The 12,095-nt window shown below is 31.4% G+C and overlaps 1 pseudogene; it reads right to left on the bottom strand.

The window, feature by feature from the left end:
• Positions 1-4,816: 4,816 nt before the first annotated feature.
• On the bottom strand, positions 4,817-7,028 carry LOC107425844 (cytochrome P450 94A1-like; annotated as a pseudogene).
• Positions 7,029-12,095: the final 5,067 nt, after the last annotated feature.

The raw sequence follows: 12,095 nt of genomic DNA, 5'->3' as shown, positions 1-12,095 counted from the left end.
GAAATAAAGGCGAGATTGAAGATGGGCATCATCGAGCATTAGCCTGAAGGTCTGAGCATTGCTTTTATTGAACTTGAACTTGTTGTCCTTGGATTTGGTCCTCTTTCTAATCTCAACATTGGTTTTGGATGAAAACCCAGAAGCTGGATCGAAAGAGTCACAGAAGGTTTTCTTATATTAGATCTAAAATAAAAAACATCCAGATCTTTTAAAATTTTTTTAAAAGTATAATGGATATTAAAGAGCGAAACAAAAAAGTTCACCATGTAAAGGTATATATCATCATAGTCTTTCTAAAGAAAGCATTGGACCAAATTCCCTCACTTGCGGCAGAGGGAAGACAAGTCGATGGCGGCAGTTCTTTGAAATCTTGGGCAGTGCTCGGCCCTGTAGTGGGTCTTTTCTTGACTTCACGAAACTTAGAATGGGGGATTTGGGTTTGTTTCTTCCCTTTCCCTGAAGGTCGTTTATCAATTAAGGTTAAAGGTTGAGGCCCAAAAGGCGTATAGGATTCACGGCTGCTTGAATTAGACTTCAGAGTTTGGCCCAAAATGTCAGGGGTAGGCCCAAACTCTTCGTTTCCATTAGTTGAAACCCGGGGGTGGGGGGAGTGCTTCCTCCTCTTTTTGAAATTCAAAATTTTCCTCAGAACTTCCTGACAAACGGCTATGAAGATTTGACAAGGAGTCATTGGCAGGTTCACGTGTTCCGTCTACGTGTTTCCCTCGCATAGGTTCCTTTTAGGAAGTGTTCAAATTTGGCAGTGCCTCCTCGTGCAACACATTCTCTTCCTGAATCGTCCGAGTCGGCTCATCCTCAACCATTGCTTCTGTTACTGGTTCAGATCGAGGATTGTCTCCGGCAGAGACGTCGACAGCTTCATTCCTGGCATCATGATTAACTTCTGAGGTAAAAGTATCAAACATTTCTCCTCTGGGTAACTTGACCCTTCTCATATATTTCCCCTCATGACTCAGCGTATAGGCATCAGTTTCAGCTCGTAACCACGGCCCGTAGTTATTCGTTCCTGATGATTGAGAGTCATAATGGTGGTCAGTGCAGGTTCCTTTTCCGTGTTCTAGTTTGCCATAGTTATAGCAAAAATCAGCCAAACGTTCATAAGCAAACTGTATCCACGAACTACCTTTCCCAGTCTTTTGAAAGAAACCCATTAAGAGTGGCTGGGAAGTGTCCACCTCTACTTGAAGGCGCATGTATTTCACGCCAATGATATTTGTTCGTGATGTGTATTCGCACTAGAGTACTATTGGGAAGAGACCCTCAATCTTTAAGGCATTTTCTCTAGTCATGTAATGTAAGGGGAGTCCATGAATTTGGACCCAGAAAGTAGAGAGGTGGAAGTTAATCCCTTTGAAGGAAGAATCTGGCCTCCATTCTCTCAGGATTAAATGTGCTCCATTAATTGACCACGGCCTCTTCCTCCAGATTCTATTTCTATCCTCAACAGACTTGAAACAAAACAGAACACATTTGGGTGTAGTTGATCAACTCTTACCGTTTCATCGGTGAACCAGACACGCCGAATAATTGATTGGACGATATGCTTCTTGATTATTTTCTCCGATAATATCTTTCCAACCATGCGTAGTTGCGAGAGGCGATGAGCATTATCTTCATCTACCTCTAATTCTAACTATATGACTTTGCTAGGGGCAGCATTCTGGATGGGTTCCTCCATCATGGATGTACTTGGAAAGAACGGGAATTTGAGTAATCAACACAAGGGTGTGGACTGGTTATGGAAAACCTGAACTCATAGAGAGAGAAACGGAAAGCTAGAGACTTGGATAAAGGGATTTATTTTATGTTTTACTTTTTCCTTTAGTTATTGCTAACTACCTTTATATATATTTTATCCCAAAAAAAAAAAAAAAAAAACATTACCTTTATACATACATATATACATATATATATATATATATATAAAATATTAGTTTTATATATATAATATATACATATATGTTTTTTCGTCCAAGTCTAGGAATACGCAAAGTTAGAAATTTATTTTTTTTATTTTTATTTTTATTCTATTTTTTTATTTTGTAACTTGCATGGCAATAAATTACTGGCATAGGGGGGATTGCCTTAATTTCTTTGTGTGTACGTCTTGGTGGAAATTATAATTGGATATGAGAGAGGCTTGGTCAAGTTCTTTGCATTAATTATTGCTTAGCTCTATAAATATATATCTGCATCATCCATAAGATTAATGGTTTGCGTTTTGTACTATGTTTATAAATAAAAATAAGTTATAACGAAGCTTTTTTTTGGTGATTCACCAAAAAAACAGAAGCTTCCTTTCGGTGGCTAGTGGTGAACATTTCATTTCAGTTTTTGCATTAATTATTGGTTAGCTCTATAAATATATATTTGCATCATCCATAAAATTACGAAGACTTAACTTGTCCAAGTCCAGAAAAGTTATTATTATTATTATTATTATTTTCATATATCTTGCGTAGATAATTTTGCAATAAGAACCTCGAAGATAATGTTTATTTTTTGCAATTAAAATCATCACCACAAAATTATCAATAAATGTGTAATTTATAAATAATTGACTAATTTATTGTCCTTTGTTTTCAATTTAATAAGGTGAATCAAGTAACAGATCAAAATGTTCATGTGCACGGATGTACGACGAGAAACGTTTTGCTAAGCAGAACCACATTTTTTTAAAAAAAAAAATTTAAGGGAAATATGGTGTTTGTATTAACATTTGAGAAATTTACTTAAATATTTTCAGGAAAAAAAAAAAAAAAGGAGAAATTTTTTTCTTATATATATATATATATATTTCAGCGTGAGCAAAGTCGCACAAAAGCTAGCCAAAAAGTCACTTCCTTAAACATTGACCATTGTCACCCGTGACGTGGTCGTTCGTATGAACCAGCTTCCAGGAAGCCAGCTTCTAATTTGTGCAATGTTCCAAAAAAAGTTTCAAATTGGTTGCTTACTGCTAGCTTACGGTTTATTTTGTCAATAATTCAAAATTTAAAATAAGATGTGAGTAACAAAAAATTAAATATTGCGATCATTGTTTTGTCTTTTATGATTGGATAAATTTTATATTTTTCTTTTGGTGAAATACTAAATCCTACCTAATTTATAAAATTCCTCTTGTTGGGTTGTTCCTTGTTTAATGTGATATTGAATTTTCATTTTAGGTCTTTTAGATTATAAATTATTATGACGATAAAATAAAGTAAAAGAAAATTGTTTTCTCTTAGAAAGAGTGGAGGAATCATGGTGGGTGGTAAAGTGGTACTTAATTATAATTAAGTGGTTTGCTCCCTTTTAGTGGCCATTTCGAATTTGTTTTGCCTCTTGGTGGGAAAATTTGAATTGGATAATGATATTATATAACATGAGAAAATGCAGCGAGGGGTTATGAAATATCTTCTTTTTTTTTTTTTCAATAAATCATGATGTATAATTAGTTGTGAAATAGAGATGTAATTTCTTAGGAATAAAAGAACAGATTAATGTGTTCAACCACGCTGTCTCAAAACCAAAATACTTAAAAAATTCACACGTTAAAAGGGAATAAAAATATTCTTTAAAAAAAAAAAAAAACAGATGTCAGAACTTGACACAAGCAAACAAACAATAGCTACTTTCAATTAAAGAACAAAAAAATTTTAGAACATGTGTTATAAGAGAAGCAAGAAATATTTTGTTACAAACCCATTTGCTTCACTGTATTGGGAAAAATCGTGGAATATTGGCAATCGCTACAAATATCAAAATCAGAATTTTCTTTCTACATTGGACAGGTTTGACTTTTCTGAGCCAATTTTTGAGAGCAAGAAATATGAATCAAAAAAATACCAGCTTCACATTCTCATAAATTGAAACTTAACCCCCAGCTATCTCTTCAATCTAATAAAACAAAGGAAAAAACAAAATCCCATGGATGAAAAAGAAAAATCGAACATTGTATTTTTAAATTTGATAACTATTCTATTTTTAAACTCCCAATCAATCAAATATATAACTATTGAATAATATTTTTTTTTTAATCTCAATTTTAGTTATAATATTTATTTATTTTCTAAAAATATTATTGTTATTTCACTTAGTTGACTAAATATATATTTAAAATTTTTTTTATTATAATGTATTTAAAAAATCTTTAATTGTTTTGTTCTCAATAAATTATTAAAATGACCTGATTTTTGTCAGATTTATTTTTTGCATAATTTTTATTATTCAATTATTATATTTTTTTAAGTTTTCTAATTGAATTTAGAATTTAAAATGGTACATTCACACCCATTAAAAAAGACATTTAAATTGTTTAATTTTCTCAGCTATATGGGGGCTTGATGGTGATTAAAAACAATTGATCAAGAAGTTGGTCAACTTTCGCATATAATCTTTGCTTACAAAAAATAATATAATTAATTAATTTAATTTAATTTAAATAAAATTAATTATCAAAAATTATTTTTAAAATTATATTACATATTTACTACATCTTACCGACCCACATTAATGGACATATGTAAAAGAATATAAGTTAGATCCACCTTCTTCCCATGATTTCTTGGACAGTGGTATTTTTTATTTTTTCTTAATGGCTCTCTCTCTCTCTCTCTCTCTAGTGGTACAATGCTATGAATTATTAACGGAGCAGGAAGACAATGATCATGTTCGCTTGGATCTTTACTCATATTTTTTTGAACAGTCAAAATCAAAGTCACATACAAGTTACAACAAAATAACAATATACATGTCTTACCCACCAAAAAAGAAAAAAAAAAAAAAAAAAAAAAAAAGGGAACGACGACAACAACAACAACATATATCATGTATCCTACTTAAAACAAAACCTCAAACAAGTATCTTAAATTCTAATGCCTACCCAAATAAACAAAACATAATATTAACTTTAACAGCCTAAGATACTCTTCGTTCAACCTTCTTTGCCACAAACTTGTTCTTCTTTGCATTACTCTATTCCACCCCTTTCCACAAACCTCACCGGAAACCCACCTTTCATTTTGGAAGTCAAGTGAGAAATGAACACTGGCTCAGTCCCTTCCGCCATCGTCGACACCACCCGGAACCGGCGCAGAACCCCAGCTACAGCCCTTTTCATTTGCAAGAATGCCATTTATTTTCCCAAACATACCCTTGGCCCTGCTTGGAACACAGGGTAAGTGTAGGAGTCCCTTATCACTAAGTTCCACTTCTTACTCTCCTCCTTCCATTCCAGCCACCATTCGGGTCTGTACTCTGCCCAATCTCTTCCCCATATATTCTCCATCCTCCCCATTGCGTATGAATGGTACATCACCTTGTCTCCCTTCTTAACCACTGTTCCATCTGGCAATACGTCATCCCCCACCGCCTCTTTAGAATCAGCAGGAACCAGAGGATAGAATCGCATGCTCTCGCACAATGCGGCCTAAGTCTATACCATTTCTTTCACTTCGCTGTAAACTGAAGTCTCTGACTAGTCGTTGATTTCTTTCATAATTTGCTTCTCTACATGTGGATTGACAGCCACGAGCCAGAAAAACCACGTGAGAGCCGCCGAGGTTGTGTCCTTCCTTGCCAGTATGAAGCTGATGATTATGTCCGTGACGAATTTCTCGTCGGAATGGCCAGAGCTCAAGAACCGAGATGATAAGGTCCTTAGAATTGGTCTTCGGAAGTTCCTATGTTTTTGCAAGTTGACAGGGTAATGTTTTGTTATTTTTGTTGTTATTAGTGGGTTAGGCTGTTGAGTAGGTAGTGGGATATGGGTGCTGAATTTTAGGAAAGAATGGCCAATATTGTTGTGTTGCACATTATATAAGTCGTAGTCTGCTGTTGGAAAAAGGCAAGAAATAAAAAGCTAATTTGCCATTTTTTTTCTCTCTCTCTCTCTCTCTCTCTACTCCTTGGTCCCAACTCTGTTTGACTCTGTTTTTTACCATCCAAAACAGAGGTTTCACACACAAATACACGGAGGGTCTCATCACGAGACAGCATATCGACGGAATCGACAGAGCTTTTATCGGCGAGTTCCTTTTTCTTTTCTCGGACAATGTGGGTGGCGAAATCTTGCACTTCTGAAATCGGTTGAGCAAGCTGCTTTTCCGATCTGATGCCAAAAATCTTCTTGATTTTCCAAACCCATGGGACGAAGGATAAACTCCTTTGGCTGCTAATCAAAACGGCATCATCAAAAGCCAGAGCGAATTTCGCATCCGGAAGAGATGGTTATAAGTAAGCGGGGTCGAATCCGAAAGCGATCTTGCAAATGTTGTCGAAAGCGAACCTCTGGAGTACATCTTGGAAATCAAGGACGGAATTATCAGACGCGGCTTCCGAGAGAATCGGAAGCAGAAGATGGGAGAACTCGGTTTCCACAACCGTCTCGTCGAATTTCCGGAGCGATTTCGTGTTGAATTCGTGGCTGGCGACCTGTCTCTGAAACTTCCAGTTGTCGCCGTCGGCGTTGAAGATGCCTTCGCCGAGGAAGTCGGTTAGGGGAATTCTAAAGGCATCGCCTTTTTGGTAGATGGAGAAGTTGGTCTTGAGAATGTGCTGGACCACGGAGGGGTTGGCCGTTGTGATCCGGCTGGCGCCGAATAATAGGCGGAAGACGAAGGTGGCGGCCGGAGAGTTCTGGAGAACCTCGGTGGTGTATTGGTTACGGCGGTGCTGGTTGGGTGAGATGGAGAAGTAATGACCGACCAATGGGTATGACTTTGGGAGCTGTTGTTTGGTTGAATTGGGAGATGACTTGTTCTTTTTCTTGGTGAAGACGAAGAGGAAGAGCAATGGAAGAATGAAAAGGAATGAGGATACTAAAAGTTGAGGAGGGATATTCATGGTAATCACTGGGAGGCAGGTTGGGATTGTTTTAATTTGCTGTGTGTGTCCGTGCGTCTTGGTTGGAAATTAGAAGTGGATATGGGTTGGAGGTGACTTTGGTAAAAAGCAGGTATTTATAAGTCTGAAGATTAATAATGGTCAGTGTTTTGTACTATGTTTCTCAATAAAACAAGCTATACTGAAGTTAGTTTTTTCTATTTTCATGGAGGCTTCAAAATTTTGATACGGTGGAAATATGAAATGTTTAAAATATAAAATTTTTTATAAAAATATTAGAAAATATTGAATATTGATAGAAATTTTTAAAAATTGATGAAAATTTATTTAAAAAATAAAAATTTTTGTTCAAATTTTACTATTAGCTTACTTAAGCAATTAATTATCAAATTGATTATAAAAATTGTAAAAATATTGAATAGATATTATATTTTTCTTAGGATCTGTTTGGTAGAACTGCTGAAAGTAGAATTTTCTATAATAGATACTTTGAAAAAGAACTTTTACTAGAAAATTAATAAATATTTAGTTGCAAATAAAAAAAAAACTGTATTAAATGCTCATTAAGTTTCTATATAAACTAAAAAAATTATATTAAATACTCATCGAATTTTCATATAAGTTAAAAAGAAAGAGCTTTTCTAGACTAGTACAAAATTTAGATTTCTCTAAAACAGTTTAAAAAAACTGTTTTTTTAATTAACAAGTGCTTACTAACTTTTACCAAACATTTTTATTTTTTAACAAAAGAGCTTTGACATTTAAGTAGAGCTTTGGTTCAAAAAAAAGCTCTATGTCAAACAGACACTTAATCAAGTTAATTTACAGAAAACGATAACGAACATAAATAAACTATTATTGATGAAAATATGCAAAAAAAAAAAAAAATATATATATATATATATATATTTAATAAGTTGTTTATTAATTAAGAAAAAATAATTATTACAATTATATTATATTTCATAAATATCATTTCAATACTCATCGAACTCTTAGATAATTGAAAATTATTAATATCTTTATCGTTTTCATTTTGAGATGTGAAATGTAAAAAATAATTATTAAAAGATCTATCTCTTTAATAATTTTTTATATAATTATTAATATGTCAATTATAAGAATCTTATATTAAATATGTTTAATATAATATATTTTATCATCTTTTTTATTTTTATTTATTTAATATTATAAATTTAAATGCTATCAATATCGATTTTACATAATATTATATTTTCCTATTATTATTTTATGTTATTATTTTTCATTCTTATATAATCAATTATTAACTTGTAATTATGGGATTTTAATAAATCCGTCTTATACAAAATGTATAACAAATATATATATTTTATCAATAAATAGAACTTGTTAAGGTTATTAAATTCAATTCACTTCATTTTATTTATATCATTAAATACTTAGAAAGCAATTAAAATGTTAAAAAAAAATCACTAAAGTTAATATGTTAAAATATTTACTAAATATCAATAATATTTTTGAATTTTTACAAAAAAATTAAAAAAATTTCATAGATATTTTCAATATTTCCATGGAAAGTTTCAAAAATTTATATGGAAATTTTTGAAATTTTGATGGATATTATTAATTTTTTAACCAAATTATTAAAAATTTGATGTAGATATTTTGACTGAAATTTTCATGAAAATTTTAGTGAAATTTTGAAAATATTAATGGATATTATGAAAATTATATCCGTTTCCATTTGGAACCTAAAATTTATTTCGATCCCTTAAAAAAATAAAAATTTTGAAAAAATTTCGAAATGTTTTCGGATATTTTAAACCTTAATTTTTATACATATATATATATATAATTAGTTTTATATATGTAATATATACATATATTTGTTTCATCCAAGTCTAGGAATAAGCAAAGTTGGAAAATTGTTTTTTTTAAATTATTTTTTATTTTTTATTTTATAACTTGCATGGCAATAAATTACTGGGATAGGGGGGATTGCCTTAATTTCTTTGTGTGTACGTCTTGGCCTTAGTTTCTCGGTGTGTACGTCTTGCTTGGAAATTAGAGTTGAATCTGAGAGAGGCTTGGTCAAGGAGAGGCATATATAACTCGAAGAATGGTCTGCGTTTTCTATAGAGCATGTATTTAAATAAATCACAAAGTTTCTTTTTGGTGGCTAATGTGAACATTTCATTTTATTTTTTCATTAATTATTGCGTAGCTCTATAAATATATATCTGCATCTTCCATGAGATTAATGGTTTGCGTTTTGAACTATGGTTATAAATAAAAAATAAATTATAACGAAGCTTCTTTTTGGTGATTTACCAAAAAACAGAAGCTTCCTTTAGGTGGCTAGTGTGAACATTTGATTTCAGTTTTTGCATTAATTATTGGTTAGCTCTATAAATATATATTTGCATCATCCATAAAATTATGAAGATTTAACTTGTCCAAGTCCAGAAACGTTATTATTATTATTATTATTATTTTTTATATATCTTGCACCGATAATTTTGCAACAAGAACCTCGAAGATAATGTTTATTTTTTGCAATGAAAATCATCACCACAAAATTACCAATAAATGTGTAATTTATAAATAATTGACTAATTAATTGCCTTTTGTTTTCAATTTAATAAGGTGAATCAAGTAACAAATCAAAATATTCATGTTCACGGATGTACGACGAGAAACGTTTTGCTAAGCAGAACCACATTTATAGATATATTTTTTTTGCATTTTAGGGAAATATGGTGTTTGTATTAACAATTGAGAAATTTACTTAAATATATTCAAAAAAAAAAAGAGAAAAATTTACTTTTATATATATATATATATTTCTGCGTGAGCAAAGTCGTCACAAAAGCTAGTCAAAAAGTGAATTCCTTAACCAAAAGCCAGTAAAGTCACATTGACCATCGTCACCTGTGACGTGGTCGTACGAACCAGCTCTAGGAAGCCAGCTTCTAATTTGTGCAGCGTTCTAAAAAAGATTTCAAATTGGTTGCTTACTGCTAGCTTGCGGTTTATTTTGTCAATAATTCAAAATTTAAAATAAAATGTGAATAACAAAAATAAAATATTGCAATCATTGTTTCGTCTTTTATGATTGAATAAATTTTATATTTTTATTTTGGTGAAATACTAAATCCTATCTAATATATAAAATTCCTCTTGTTGGGTTGTTCCTTGTTTAATGTGATATTGAATTTTCATTTTAGGTCTTTTAGAGTATAAATTATTATAACGATAAAACCAAAATAGTAAAGTAAAAAGAAACTTGTTTTCTATTAGAAAGAGCCGAAGAATCATCGTGGGTGGTGAAGTGGTAATTAATTATAATTAAATGGTATGCTCCCTTTTAGTGACCAGTTCCAATTTGTTTTGCCTCTTGGTGGGAAAATTTGAACTGGATAATGATATTATATAATATGAGAAAATGCAGCGAAGGGCTATGAAATATATATATATATATATATGGAAATTCTATGGTGAAAACGATCTGCATGAAGACTGCAGTATTAGTAATGATTTTTAATAGTATTAACGATGATTTTTTAGAAAATTGTCACCAATACTATGAAAAACTGTCACCAATACTGTGATCCGTATGAGGACCGTCCGCACTATAAATGAACTGTATATATATATATATGTATATATATTTTATAAATCATGATGTATAATTAGTTGTGAAATAGAGGTGTCATTTCTTAGGATAAAAGAACAGACTAATGTATTCAACCACGCTGTCTGAAAACCAGAATACTTATCTTCCCACTATCTCTTCTTAGGGATAAAATAACCGCTTTACATTCTCATTAAATTGTAACTTAACACCCCACTATCTCTTCAATCTAATAAAACAAAGGGAAAAAAATTCCAACATCGTATTTCTAAGATTGATGACTACTCTATCTCCTAGTATATATCATCTTTTTATAGCCCGAATATTAAGTGACCCATACATGGAATTGTATGCCTGAACTTTCATGATTGGCATGTGTTCTTCAAATGTTGCATCCAAATGTTGGCTGATAATAAACTTGAATTTGTATGTTTAGCTTCTGTCGTCTGATTCCCCCTATATATCTGAGAAAAACAATAAATGAAAGAAAGTGCAGACTTCAAACACCAAACAGACAAATAGTAAATGCGTAAACTATTTTTGCTAGCTATTCAGGATGCTAATTTGTAGGTTACTTGAATGACTTATCAAAAAGAAATTACTGGTCAATAGAAATAGCCTTACCATCTATGTCAATGCATGTGAAATTAAGAAAAAGATTGATTTCTTAATCCTGGCCATAATGATCATCACGTTTGATTTTATAGAAAACAGACTTAGAAAAAACCCCATTACCATATATGAATGGTTGATCAAAAAATAAAATAAGAAAAATCCCGTGAACATCTCTATTTTACAGGTTAGAGCATGTCCAACAAATTAAAGGGAAATTTCAAGCTCAGGACGAGTTGATTTGTAGGTTGGGAAAGCGAAAATTCGGTCAAAGTATTCACAACAAATTCGATCAACTTAGACAAACCAATATATATATATATATATATATATGCATATATAAAAGAATATAAGTTAGACCAGCTTTAATCCCATGATTTCTCGAACAGTGGCATTTTTTATTTTTTCTTTGTGGCTCTCTCTCTCTAGTAGGGGTGGATATGGATTGGGTTGGTTCGGTTTTGGACAGAAATACAACCCAATCCATACATATCGGTTTTTCTAATTTACAATCAAAACCAAACCATTGAAGCATTAAATCCAAACCAAACAAAATCGTTTATGATCGGTTTGGTTTGGATTGGTTGATCGGTTTGAAACTTACTAATTTATAAATATATAATACAAATAAAAAAAATTTCAAATAAAAAATATAAATAATAAATTATGATTATCCAAACATAAAATACAATTAGAATAATACAACATAGTCTTCAATGGAAAATAAAGAAGAAAATATAGCAAATGATACTCATCATACACTTATTAAATAGCAAACATTAATGTCATCATCTCACTCTTATAAAATCAAATTAAAATTGTTAGAACAAATAATGTAAAATAATATATTCGTCAAAATTTATTCGCTCAAGAATCAATGCATAATTTTTTTTTCTTTTTTAACCTTAAAACTTTGGTAAATCATAAGTCAATCAATGTTGACAGGTTCACTAATTTTAGTTGATTCTGTAAACTCTACAAAGATCAAAACAATAAAATTAGCAATAAATTATATTTA

This window comes from Ziziphus jujuba, chromosome 9 (assembly GCF_031755915.1).
Source record: "Ziziphus jujuba cultivar Dongzao chromosome 9, ASM3175591v1".
Classification (NCBI taxonomy): domain Eukaryota; kingdom Viridiplantae; phylum Streptophyta; class Magnoliopsida; order Rosales; family Rhamnaceae; genus Ziziphus; species Ziziphus jujuba.
The sequence above is the reverse complement of the archived record's forward strand: the minus strand, read 5'-3'. Positions and strand labels throughout refer to the sequence as shown.